The sequence below is a fragment of the Aethalodelphis obliquidens genome, unplaced genomic scaffold, assembly GCF_003676395.1.
Source record: "Aethalodelphis obliquidens isolate GAN/ISIS:26980383/991018 unplaced genomic scaffold, ASM367639v1 scaffold6, whole genome shotgun sequence".
Taxonomy (NCBI): Eukaryota; Metazoa; Chordata; class Mammalia; order Artiodactyla; family Delphinidae; genus Aethalodelphis; species Aethalodelphis obliquidens.
The window spans coordinates 45,406,076-45,420,563 of record NW_020837950.1 but is presented as its reverse complement, the minus strand read 5'-3'; the positions used below and the strand labels follow the sequence as shown (position 1 = coordinate 45,420,563).

General features: G+C 38.7%; 1 protein-coding gene across 1 annotated transcript in view; it reads left to right on the top strand.

Moving 5' to 3' along the window:
- The window catches only part of COL25A1 (collagen type XXV alpha 1 chain), a 453,889-nt gene that overhangs the window by 237,690 nt on the left and 201,711 nt on the right, over positions 1-14,488 (top strand). The window lies entirely within an intron of this gene.

Here is a 14,488-nt window from a genome sequence, read left to right as displayed (position 1 = left end):
AAATAGTTGTATATGTGTATATATATATATATATATATATATATATATATAAAACGTATACAACATGATGAGCTTGGGATAAGTATACATCCATGAAACCATCACCATCATCAAGGCATAGACAATCCATCATCTCCCAAAGTTTCTCCCACCCCCTCCATTATTATTATCATTTTGTGGTAAGAATACAACATAAGATGTACCCTTTTAGCAAATTTTAGCCATGTATTATTAGCTATAGGCATTATGCTGTATGGTGGATCTCCAGAATTTATTTATCTTGCATAATTAAAACTTTGTACTCCTTGACCATAACCTCTCCATTTGCCCCCAGTCCCTGGCAACAACCATTCTACTCTCTGCTTCTATGAGTTCGACTGTTTTAGATTCCACACATAAATGCAGCTGTACAGTATTTGTCTTTCTGTTTCTGGCTTATTTCACTTAGCATAATACCCTTCAGGTCCGTGCATGTTGTTGCAAATGGCAGGATTTCCTTCTTTTTTAAGGATAAATAATTTTCCATTGCATGTGTGTATATACCATCATTTATCCATCATTCATCTGTTGATGGACATTTAAGTTGTTTCCATGTCTCAGTTATTGTGAAAAATGCTGCAGTGAACCTGGGACTGCAGGTATCTCTTTTAGATCCTGATTTCAATTCTTTTGGATAAATACCCAAAAGTGGGATTTCTGGATCATATGGTAGTTCTAGTTTTAATTTTTTGAGGAACCTCCATACTGTTTTCCATAGTGGCTGGCTGCACCAATCTATGTTCTCCCCAACAGTGTAAGAGGGTTCTCTTTTCTCTAACCCTCACAAACACTTATCCTTTTTTTTTTTTTAAACTAATAGCCATCCTAACAGGTGTGAAGTGATACTTCACTGTGGTTTTGATTTGCATTTTTCTGATGATTAGTGATATTGAGCACCCTTTCACATATCTGTTGGCCGTGTGTACATCTTTTTTGGAAAAATGTCTATTCAGGTCTTTTGCCCATTTTTTAATTGGATTATTTGTTTTTCTGCTATTGAGTTGTAGGGGTTCCTTATATATTTCAGAACGTAGGTTGAGATTTTTTAGTTTGATGTAATCCCACTTGTTTATTTTTGCTTTCGGTGTCATATCGAAAAAATCGTTGTAAGGCCAATGTCAAGGAAATTTTCCCCTATGTTTTCTTCTAGGAGCTTTATGGTTTCAGCATTTATGTTTAAGTTTGTAATCCATTTTTAGTTGATTTCTTCCCTTTGTTTCTATCCATCTTATTTCTTCTCTCCAAAAAAGCAGACATAGCAGAAATGTGCATTGAAATAGAAAGCATAAGGTAAAACCAAAACAAAATACCCAGCCAATTATGAATCCTGAAACTTTTCTTGAATGCCTCCTCTGTGTTTAATTGCAAATGTTTTTAAGAGGTAAAAATATTTTTAAATACAAATAGAATTCCAGTAAAAAAAATCTCTTCTCAGAGTACCTAGATAATTTATATTTAAGCTCAGCTTAAAATTCTACTAGGAGTGGAGAGGAATAAACAGACCCAAGTCATAGGGGAAATGACAGAATTTGGTAATTGGTCTGATAAACCAGAAAAGGGTATTCTAGGTACCTGCAATAACTACCCACCCCCAAGACCATGGGAAGACCCGTATATAGGCATGTGTTTATTTCTAGGCACATTTCTAACCTTAGAGAATAGCCTTATCACAGGTAGGTACACCATTAGTGAGAAGTAGAGTGTTCCAACATAATTACTTGTGGGTCAAAAGAACTGGCTTGGCTTAAGACACCTTGCTATGATGTGATTTGATGACCTTGATCTGTCTGCAATTGAGGTTGTTGACCCTGGTCTTTAAAGCATTGCCATTATGGCTCATTTTTACTAATTTCTATCTCAGGATGACAGTTTGCACCATCTTGCAAGCAAAAACTCTTTCTGAAGCTGCACAGTATCAGTTGTCGTGAATTCTCTTATCATGAAGATCAATCTGGTTTTATAGCCTCCCTCTGTTTTCTATAATTCTTTTTTTTTAAACATCTTTATTGGAGTATAATGGCTTTGCAATGGTGTGTTAGTTTCTGCTTTATAACAAAGTGAATCAGTTATACATATACATATGTTCCCATATCTCTTCCCTCTTATATCTCCCTCCCTCCCTCCCTCCCTATCCCACCCCTCTAGGTGGTCACAAAGCACCGAGCTGATCTCCCTGTGCTATACGGCTGCTTCCCACTAGCTAGCTATTTTATGTTTGGTAGTGTATATATGTCCATTGCCACTCTCTCCCTTTGTCACAGCTTACCCTTCCCCCTCCCCATATCCTCAAGTCCATTCTCTAGTAGGTCTGTGTCTTTATTCCTGTCTTGCCCCTAGGTTCTTCATGACATTTTTTTCCCTTAAATTCCATGTATATGTGTCAGCATACGGTATTTGTCTTTCTCTTTCTGACTTACTTCACTCTGTATGACAGACTCTAGGTCCATCCACCTCACTACAAATAACTCAATTTAGTTTCTTTTTATGGCTGAGTAATATTCCATTGTATATATGTGCCACATCTTCTTTATCCATTCATCTGTTGATGGACACTTAGGTTGCTTCCATGTCCTGGCTATTGTAAATAGAGCTGCAATGAACATTTTGGTCCATGACTCTTTATGAATTATGGTTTTCTCAGGGTATATGCCCAGTAGTGGGATTGCTGGGTGGTATGGTAGTTCTATTTTTAGTTTTTTAAGGAACCTCCATACTATTCTCCATAGTGGCTGTATCAATTTACATTCTCACCAACAGAGCAAGAGGGTTCCCTTTTCACCACACCATCTCCAGCATTTATTGTTTCTAGATTTTTTGATGATGGCCATTCTGATGGGTGTGAGATGATATCTCATTGTAGTTTTGATTTGCATTTCTCTAATGATTAATGATGTTGAGCATTCTTTCATGTGTTTGTAGGCAATCTGTATATCTTCTTTGGAGAAATGTCTATTTAGGTCTTCTGCCCATTTTTGGATTGGGTTGTTCGTTTTTTTGAATTGAGCTGCATGAGCTGCTTGTAAATTTTGGAGATTAATCTTTTGTCAGTTGCTTCATTTGCAAATATTTTCTCCTATTCTGAGGGTTGTCTTGCTTATGGTTTCCTTTGCTGTGCAAAAGCTTTTAAGTTTCATTTGGTCCCATTTGTTTATTTTTATTTCCATTCCTCTAGGAGGTGGGTCAAAAAGGATCTTGCTGTGATTTATGTCATAGAGTGTTCTGCCTATGTTTTCCTCTAAGAGTTTGATAGTGTCTGGCCTTACATTTAGGTCTTTAATCCGTTTTGAGTTTATTTTTGTGTATGGTGCTCGGGAGTGTTCTAATTTCATACTTTTACATGTACCTGTCCAGTTATCCCAGCACCACTTATTGGAGAGGCTGTCTTTTCTCTACTGTATATTCTTGCCTCCTTTATCAAAGATAAGGTGACCATATGTGCGTGGGTTTGTCTCTGGGCTTTCCATCCTCTTCCACTGAGCTATATTTCTATTTTTGTGCCAGTACCATACTGTCTTGATTACTGTAGCTTTGTAGTATGGGCTGAAGTCAGAGAGCCTGATTCCTCCAGCTCTGTATTTCTTTCTCAAGATTGCTTTGGCTATCCGGTGTCTTTTGCATTTCCATACAAATTGTGAAATTTTTTGTTCTAGTTCTGTGAAAAATGCCAGTGGTAGTTTGCTAGGGGTTCCATTGAATCTGTACATTGCTTTGGGTAGTTGAGTCAATTTCACAATGTTGATTCTTCCAATCCAAGAACATGGTATATCTCTCCATCTATTTGTATCATCTTTAATTTCTTTCATCAGTGTCTTAGAGTTTTCTGCATACAGGTCTTTTGTCTCCTTAGGTAGGTTTATTCCTAAATATTTTATTCTTTTTGTTGCAGTGGTAAATGAGAGTGTTTTCTTAATTTCACTTTCAGATTTTTCATCATTAGTTTATAGGAATGCTAGAGATTTCTGTGCATTAATTTTGTATCCTGCTACTTTACCAAATTCATTGATTAGGTCTAGTACTTTTCTAGTAGCATCTTTAGGATTCTCTATGTGTAGTACCATGTTATCTGCAAACAATGAAAGCTTTAATTCTTCTTTTCCAATTAGGATTACTTTTATTTCTTTTCCTTCTCTGATTGCTGTGGCTAAAACTTCCAGAACTATGTTGAATAATAGTGGTGAGAGTGGGCAAACTTGTCTTGTTCCTGATCTTAGTGGAAATGGTATCAGTTTTTCACCATTGAGACGATGTTGGCTGTGGGTTTGTCATATATGGCCTTTATTATGTTGAGGAAAGTTCCCTCTATGCCTACTTTTTGGAGGGTTTTTATCATAAATGGGTGTTGAATTTTGTCGAAAGCTTTCTCTGCATCGATTGAGATGATCATATGGTTTTTCTCCTTCAATTTGTTAATATGGTGTATCACATTGATTGATTTGCGTATATTGAAGAATCCTTGCATTCCTGGGATAAACCCCACTTGATCATGGTGTATGATCCTTTTAATGTGCTGTTGGATTCTGTTTGCTAGTAGTTTGTTGAGGATTTTTGCATCTATGTTCATCAGTGATATTGGCCTGTAGTTTTCTTTCTTTGTGACATCTTTGTTTGGTTTTGGTATCAGGGTGATGGTGGCCTCGTAGAATGAGTTTGGGAGTGTTCCTCCCTCTGCTATATTTTGGAAGAGTTTGAGAAGGATAGGTCTTAGCTCTTCTCTAAATGTTTTAGAGAATTTGGCTGTGAAACCATCCGGTCCTGGGCTTTGGTTTGTTGGAAGATTTTTTCTTTTTCTTTTTGCGGTACGCGGGCCTCTCACTGTTGTGGCCTCTCCCGTTGCGGAGCACAGGCTCTGGACGTGCAGGCTCAGCAGCCATGGCTCATGGGCCCCGCCACTCCACAGCATGTGGGATCTTCCCGGACCGGGGCCTGAACCCGTGTCCCCTGCATCGGCAGGCGGGCTCCCAACCACTGCGCCACCAGGGAAGCCCTGTTGGAAGATTTTTAATCACAGTTTCAATTTCAGTGTTTGTGATTGGTTTGTTTATATTTTCTATTTCTTCCTGGTTCAATCTCAGAAGGTTGTGCATTTCTAAGAATTCGTTGGGTTTTCCTTGTGGCGCAGTGGTTGAGAGTCTGCCTGGTGATGCAGGGGACATGAGTTCATGCCCCGGTCCGGGAAGAACCCATATGCTGCGGAGTGGCTAGGCCCGGGAGCCATGGCCACGGAGCCTGTGCGTCCGGAGCCTGTGCTCCGCAACGGGAGAGGCCACAACAGGGAGAGGCCACAACAGTTAGAGGCCCGCATACCGCAAAAAAAAAAAAAAAAGAATTTGTCCATTTCTTCCAGGTTGTCCATTTTATTGGCATAGAGTTGCTTGTAGTAATCTCTCAGGATCCTTTGTAATTCTGCAGTGTCAGTTGTTGCTTCTCCTTTTTCATTTCTACTTCTGTTGATTTGAGTCTTCTCCCTTTTTTTCTTGATGAATCTGGATAATGGTTTATCAATTTTATCTTCTCAAAGAACCAGCTTTTAATTTTATTGATCTTTGCTATTGTTTCCTTCATTTCTTTTTCATTTATATCTGATCTGATCTTTATGACTTCTTTCCTTCTGCTAACCTCCGGGTTTTTTTGTTCTTCTTTCTCTAATTGCTTTAGGTGCAAGGTTAGGTTGTTTATTTGAGATGTTTGTTGTTTCTTGAGGTAGGATTGTATTGCTATAAACTTCCCTCTTAGAACCGCTTTTGCTGCATCCCATAGGTTTTGGGTCATCGTGTTTTGTCATTTGTTTCTAGGTATTTTCTGATTTACTCTTTGATTTCTTCAGTGATCTCTTGGTTATTAAATAATGTATTTTTTAGCCTCCATTTGCTTGTATTTTTTACAGATTTTTTCCTGTAATTGATATTTAGTTTCACAGTGTTGTGGTTGGAAAAGATACTTGATATGATTTCAATTTTCTTAAATTTACCAAAGCTTGATTTGTGACCCAAGATATGATCTACCCTGGAAAATGTTCCATGAGCACTTGAGAAGAATGTGTATTCTGTTGTTTTTGGATGGAACAGCCTATAAATATCAGTTAAGTCCATCTTGTTTAATGTATCATTTAAAGCTTGTGTTTCCTTATTTATTTTCATTTTGGATGTTCTGTCCATTGGTGAAAGTGGGTTTTTAAAGTCCCCTACTATGATTGTGTTACTGTCGATTTCCCCTTTAATGGCTGTTAGTATTTGCCTTATTTATTGAGGTGCTCCTATGTTGGGTGCATAAATCTTTACAATTGTTATATCTTCTTCTTGCATTGATCCCTTGATCATTATGTAGTGTCCTTCTTTGTCTCTTGTACTAGTCTTTATTTTAAAGTCTATTTTGTCTGATACGAGAATTGCTACTCCAGCTTTCTTTTGATTTCCATTTGCATGGAATATCTTTTTCCATCCCCTCACTTTCAGTCTGTATGTGTCCCTAGGTCTGAAGTGGGTCTCTTGTAGACAGCATATATATGGGTCTTGTTTTTGTCTCCATTCAGCCAGTCTATGTCGTTTGGTTGGAGCATTTACATTTCAGGTAATTATCGATATGTATGTTCCTATTTCCGTTTTCTGAATTGTTTTGGGTTTGTTATTGTAGGTCTTTTCCTTCTTTTGTGTTTCCTGCCTAGACAATTTCCTTTAGCATTTGTTGTAAAGCTGTAAAGGTGTAAAGCTGAATTCTCTTAGCTTTTGCTTGTCTGTAAAGGTTTTAATTTCTCCATCAAACCTGAATGAGATCCTTGCTGGATAGAGTAATCTTGGTTGTAGGTTTTTCTCCTTCATCACTTTAAATATGTCCTGCCAGTCCCTTCTGGCTTGCAGAGTTTCTGCTGAAAGATCAGCTGTTAACCTTTCGGGGATTCCCTTGTGTGTTATTTGTTGTTTTTCCCTCGCTGCTTTGAATATTTTTTCTTTGTATTTAATTTTTGATAGTTTGATTAATATGTGTCTGGGCATGTTTCTCCTTGGATTTATGCTGTATGGGACTCTCTGTGCTTCCTGGACTTGATTAACTATTTCCTTTCCCATATTAGGGAAGTTTTCAACTATAATCTCTTCTAATATTTTCTCAGTCCCTTTCTTTTTCTGTTCTTCTTCTGGGACCCCTATAATTCGAAAGTTGGTGCATTTAATGTTGTCCCAGAGGTCTCTGAGATTGTCCTCAGTTCTTTTCATTCTTTTTTCTTCATTCTGCTCTGCAGTAGTTATTTCCACTACTTTATCTTCCAGGTCATTTATCCATTCTTCTGCCTCAGTTATTCTGCTATTGATCCATTCTAGAGAATTTTTAATTTCATTTATTGTGTTGTTCACCATTGTTTGTTTGCTCTTTAGTTCTTCTAGGTCCTTGTTAAACATTTCTTGTATTTTCTCTATTCTATTTCCAAGATTTTGGATCATTTTTACTATCATTACTCTGAATTCTTTTTCAGGTAGTCTGCCTATTTCCTCTTCATTTGTTAGGTCTGGTGGGTTTTTACCTTGCTCCTTCATCTGCTGTGTGTTTTTCTGTCTTCTCATTTTGCTTAACTTACTGTGTTTGGGGTCTCCTTATTGCAGGCTGCAGGTTCATAGTTCCTGTTGTTTTTGGTGTCTGTCCCCAGTGGCTAAGGTTGGTTCAGTGGGTTGTGTAGGCTTCCTGGTGGAGGGGACTAGTGCCTGTGTTCTGGTGGATGAGGCTAGATCTTGTCTTTCTGGTGGGCAGGTCCACGTCTGGTGTTGTGTTTTGGTGTGTCTGTGGCCTTATTATGATTTTAGGCTGCCTCTCTGCTAATGGATGGGGTTGTGTTCCTGTCTTGCTAATTGTTTGGCATAAGGTGTCCAGCACTGTAGCTTGCTGGTCATTGAGTGAAGCTGGGTCTTGGTGTTGAGATGGAGGTCTCTGGGAAATTTTTGCTGTTTGATATTATGTGGAGCTGGGAGGTCTCTTGTAGACCACTGTCCTGAATTTGGCTCTCCCACCTCAGAGGCACAGCCCTGATGCCTGGCTGGAGCACCAAGAGCCTTTCATCCATGTGGGTCAGAATAAAAGAGAGAAAGGAAGGAACGGAGGGAGTAAAGAAAGAAAAGAAAGAAGATAAAATGAAATAAAATAAAGTAAAATAAAATAAAATCAAGTTATTAAAATAAAAAATAATTATTAAGGAAAAAAATTTAAAAAGTAAAAAAAAAAAAAACAAAAACAGATGGACAGAACCCTAGGGCAAATGGTCAAAGCAAAGCTATACAGACAGAATCAGACACAGAAGCATACACATACACACTCACAAAAAGAGAAAAAGGGAAAAAAATATATATCTTTGCTCCCAAAGTCCACCTCCTCAATTTGGGATGATTCGTTGTCTATTCAGGTATTCCACAGATGCAGGATACATCACGTTGATTGTGGAGATTTAATCCGCTGCTCCTGAGGCTGCTGGGAGAGATTTCCCTTTCTCTTCTTTCTTCGCACAGCTCCCAGGTTCAGCTTTGGATTTGGACCCGCCTCTGCGTGTAGGTCACCAGAGGGCGTCTGTTCTTCGCTCAGAAGAACGAAGGGGGCTCTGGCTCACTCAAGCCGGGGGGAGGGAGGAGTACGGATGCTGGGCGAGCCTGCGACGGCAGAGGCTGGTGTGACGTTGCACCAGCCTGAGGTGAGCCGTGCGTTCTCCCAGGGAAGTTGTCCCTGGATCCTGGGACCCTGGCAGTGGTGGGCTGCACAGGCTCCCAGGAGGGGAGGTGTGGATAGTGACCTGTGCTCACACACAGGCTTCTTGGTGGCAGCAGCAGCCGCCTTAGCATTTCATGCCCGTCTCTGCTGTCCACGCTGATAGCCACAGCTCGCGCCTGTCTCTAGAGGTCGTTTAGGCAGTGCTCTGAATCCCCTCAACTCGCTCACCCCGAAACAATGGTCTCTTGCCTCTTCGGCAGCTCCAGACTTTTCCCCGGACTCCCTCCTGGCTAGCCGTGGTGCACTAGTCCCTTCAGGCTGTGTTCTCGCAGCCAACCCCATCCGACCGAAGCCCGAGCCTCAGCTCCCAGCCCCCCGCCCTGCCCGGCAGGTGAGCAGACAAGCCTCTTGGGCTGGTGAGTGCTGGTCGGCCCTGATCCTCTGTGGGGGAATCTCTCTGCCTTGCCCTCCGCACCCCTGTTGCTGTGCTCTCCTCCGCCGCGCCGAAGCTCCCCCCTCCGCCACCCGCAGTCTCCGCCCGCGAAGGGGCTTCCTAGTGTGTGGAAACCTTTCCTCCTTCACAGCTCCCTCCCAGAGGTGCAGGTCCCGTCGCTATTCTTTTGTCTCTGTTTTTTCGTTTTTGTTTTGCCCTACCCAGGTACGTGGGGAGTTTCTTGCCTTTTGGGAGGTCTGAGGTCTTCTGCCAGCGTTCAGTAGGTGTTCTGTAGGAGTTGTTCCACATGTAGATGTATTTCTGATGTATTTGTGGAGAGGAAGGTGATCTCCGCATCTAACTCTTCCGCCATCTTGAAGCTCCTCTATAATTTATTCTTTATTTCATAAATTCTCTGTTAGTTTTCACTTCCTCTGTTGCTGATAGCTTCTGCTTTTTCTCTTCCCATTCATATTCTTGAATGAGTTTCTTTTGCAGAGGCATGTCTTTCTGCTGAGAAAATTCACTTAGAATTTCCGCTGCACGGACCTGGCCAAATTCAGTGAATAAGAGTCAGGTTCCACCTTCTATATTTCTTCTTACAGCTCATGCCTGACTGACACTTCATCACTCAGTTTGGAATAGAAATGAGCACTATCTTTTTCTTTCTTTTTTTTTTTAAATAGATCTTTATTGGAGTATAATTGCCTCACAATACTGTGTTAGTTTGTGTTGTACAGCAAAGTGAATCAGCCACATGCATACATATGTCCCCATATCCCCTCCCTCCCATCCTCCCTATCCCACCCCTCTAGGTCATCACAAAGCACTGAGTTGCTCTCCCTGTGCTATGCTGCTGCTTCCCACTAGCTATTTTACATTCGATAGTGTATATATGTCGATGCTACTCTCACTTCACCCCAGCTTCCCCCTCCCACCCTGTTTCCTCAAGTCCATTCTCTATGTCTACATCTTTATTCCTACCCTGCAACTAGGTTCATCAGTACCTTTTTTTTTTTTTGATTCCATATATATGCGTTAGTATACGGTATTTGTTTTTCTCTTTCTGACTTACTTCACTCTGTATGACAGACTCTAGGTCCATCCACCTCACTTCAGGTAACTCAATTTCCTTTCTTTTTATGGCTGAGTAATATTCCATTGTATATATGGGAATATCTTTTTCAACTACTGTTAGCTATTGTTGACATCGGTTTTGTCTGGGAAATATCTATCATTTGTCTTTTCTTCATTTTCACTCTGGTGATCGGCCAGCTGCCCATTGTCAAATTCATCCCATGTATATAATTTTAAAATTATTTTTGCCTTTAAATTCAGGAGTGATATCAAATTATCTCATCTGCAAAGTAGACTTTTTCAAAACTTCTATTTATTTTCTTTGTAAGCAAGATCTTTATGTGTTACTGCGAGTTTTGTATAATTTATTAGTTCACAAGCTCAATATAATGCTCACTTCAGTCTTCTGTTTCTTATAGCAATTATAACATGCTCTTCTCAAATCAAGTATTTTCTTTGTAAATCCAATAGGGTTTGGATTCCCATCTTCTCATAACTTAGTTTAGCTTAATTTTTTCTCTCAAATATTATGAAATTCTTTGGAAAACCTTGTCATATTCAATAGATATCTGTCTTACCAAGTATCTTTTCAGTTTCCTTCGATTTTATTTTTTCTAACTCTCAATATAACGAGCAAATTTCCCACAGCATTTGATTCATTTCTTAAATTGAATATTTAAGGCAGACATGTTCCTTTTTTTTTTTTTGACGTGGCTTACGGGATCTTAGTTCCCTAACCAGGATCGAACCTGGGCCAACGGCAGTGGAAGGGCTGAGTCCTAACCACTGGACCACCAGGGAATCCCTTTAACTTTGTTTCTTGGTTTCTTCAAAAATATCATTGCTTCTCTGATCATTTTTTATAATCTGATATCTTTTAAAAAGTTTATTTTAAATCATTTTTAAACATTTTTGTAATCTATTGTTTTTACTTGATAGATTCTACTATTTAAAAGGAATATTCCTCAGGAGGAAAGTGACAAACTAATTCCAATAAACAAACATAATTATAGGTTTCTAAGGCTTTTCCTAAAAATCAGTTCTGGGCCCTCTGGCACCTTTGTTGTGGATGAGACAGCAGTCAGTTAGGTATCTTCCATTGTAATCTTCCCACTGGTAGTTCTTACCATTTTCTCTTTATCCATGAATATTTCTAAGTTTCTCCTTTGTGTTTAAGTGTGATTTATTTTTACTTGCCACTTGGAGTATAAGTTCAATCTTAGGTCTCCTAAGTTCAATTCTAGAATATTCTCATCTATTATCTCTTAAACAAAGTCTTCTCTATCATTTCTTCTGAGTTCTTTTATAAGTAAAAATTTTCTTCTTAACATAGATGGATAGATAGATACATAGATACATAGACAGACAGATAGATGATAGATAGATAGATAGATAGATAGTAGATAGAGTCATTCTGTTTGGGCTGCTAATACAAAATACCACAGGCTGGGTGGCTTATAAAGAACAAAAATTCATTTCTCACAGTTCAGGAGGCTGGGACCTCTAAGATCAAGGTTTCGGCATGGTCACCTTCAGGTAAGGGCCCTCTTCCTGGTTCATAGCTGGAGACTTTTCACTGTGTCCTCACATAGTGGAAGGGGCTAGGGGTCTCTGTGGGGTCTTTTTTATAAGCCCCATTCTTGAGGTCTCCAGCTTCATGATTTAAGCAACTCCCAAAGACCCCACTCCCCAAATTATCATCTTCGGGAGTTAGAATTTCAACCTGTGAATTTGTGGGACATGTACATTCAGACTACAGTGGGTAGTCAGATACATAGAGAGATACTCAATCTGTCTCTCTGGGCTGCATTCTACATCTTCCATGACTGTTCCTTCTTCAACCATATCCAGGCTAGCATTTAACTGATTTATCTTTTTTTTAAATTTCAATGACATTTTCAAGATTTCTAAAGAGTTCTCTTTCATATCCACTTGTTCTTTTTTTTCCTTGTTTACATTCAAAATCCCTTGCTCTTTAATGGGTATTACTTCTTCATTTATCTCTTAAAGCATAATTAACATACTAATCTTCGTCTGATGGTTTCTTAAAATTAATTAATTTTACCTAGGAAGAATTCATGATCTTATTTTTTAGTGCTACCTTTCTTAGCATTAGATTTCTTCATATGTTTTGGAACTTTGACTTCTATACTCATTGTGAGTAGGAGGTTTTTAGTGTGTGTGTGTGTGTGTGTGTGTGTGTGTGTGTGTGTAGTTTTCTCTCTGTGTGTGTCTGCCTTTCTTTCCTCTATACTCACCTTTTCTTACCTAATCATTTTATGTCTGTCTTTACCTGACCTCCCAGCTTTCTAGACCAGAGTTGCCTTAAAATGATATTTCAGGACTCCTGTCGCAGATTTATGTTTGGAATATCACAGAATCAGGCATCAAACCAGCAGATGCTTACTTCGTTTTCTGATTGAGAGTTTATATCTATATTCTCCGGCCTTTAAGCCAGAGATTCAGATTTTTTTAAAGCTTCTCTTTAGCATTTATAAGCCCCCAACTTTAAGAAGTGAGTCTGAATCTGATTAGAGAATTTTTGAGTATTTACTCTTCAGGGATAGAACCCATAGCCACCATTTCTACTTCTAGAACCAGAGCCAGGCAAGCTCATAGTTTATCCCTGCTCTCCACTTTCCAGTTCTGGTACATTTCTGGCCTGTGGACATGCCCATGTCTTTTTTGAATGCAAATACTTTTAAATGTTTTTCTCTTTTTATAACTGACCATGTGTTTAGAGTAGAAGGAACAAATCAGAGCACAAGCTCATTGTACCGCCTTCACAACATATACTACTAACAAATTTTTCATGTGTGTTATTTTAGTCTTTTCAACTTCTTTGCTTCTTCAGAGCAGATATACATCTTATACATAACCTATAGTCCCTACTGTGCAGACCACAGACATCATAAGTATCTAGTTGTTGCTAAACACTTCTTAAAGTAATTTTGTAATATAAAAAAATCTGATTCCTAATCCAAAGGACATTGTATATTATATATCAGAATTTGTCAATATATACCTGTGTCTGTGTATGTTTGAGCATGTGTATAAATGTATATTTTTCATACCTATTAGGATTCCACTGGGTTTATTTACCTATCTATATGATTCTCCTTCTGCTCTCAGTCTGGCCAAGGATAACTTGAGTGTGATGAAAATCTCCCTTTATTTCAGAACACAGAAGGAAACCTGAAATTTCGAATGACAATTTTGGATTCTGCTACAAAGCCGCTTCTCCTAATATTTTCAATTGATTTTATTGCTTGATTGCTTTTAACCTCTTACAAAACACAGATGGCCAGACTTACTCTGTGTAAGGGCTTGCAGGGAAACTAACCTGGCCCACTGATGTTTCTATTTCTCGTGATAGTGTTTCCATATGGAAGTCGGTAGCTCAGGATCACATTAAGAGTCAACTGGGTGCCAACGCCTGTGCCTTGAACTTTCTAGAGTTTAGAAGTCATCAGTCCAACTTTGCAACTCATTCTTCAAAACCAAGCAGTTCTGTATTTTCCTTGGCCTCTTTCTCCCAGCAAATATTTTAAGACCTCAATTCTCACTGTGGGCTAATTATTCTCTTCTATTTGCTGGGATCATAATTCAGCGGGAGCTATTCCTAACCAAGGAAATGAGAGCAGAAATTATATAGTTGAGAATAATGGCTTGAAAACCATGAACGTCTAGAAACTTGTGCAAGTCTGACACATATTGGCTTGGTGGTCTTCATAGGGAACTTACTGAAAAAAAAAGGTTATTTCTTCACTTTTAAAATGAGATCACCGTAAAGACTCAACATTTATTGAATGACAATAATGAGCTAGCCCCTTAGAAAAATGAGACCAATACTTACTACCTAAACACTTTCCAATTAAAAGCGTTGTGATTTTAACTCAGCTGGTTCTTAATCAGAGAAATTCCAATAGATGAAAATTCACATTTAATAAAATAGAAATATTTGTAAAGATTATTTACATTATTAATATATATGTTTAATTAACTGCCAACTAAATATTTTCAAGAGAAGCATGAGGAACCTGACTAAAGAGAAACTGTAATCATTTGTACTTAGTACTTTTAATTATTAATATGCTGAAACCTTCAGAAAAGAAATTTTCCTAAGAAACATGAAATCTCAACACCACCAGTTTGCTTAGCGAACCCTTTCTTATTGATGATACCCGGGCAGGATGAACAAAAATTCTGAATCTTTAGTGTTTCTAAGTAACACTAGTTGGTTAGAGATCTAGGACA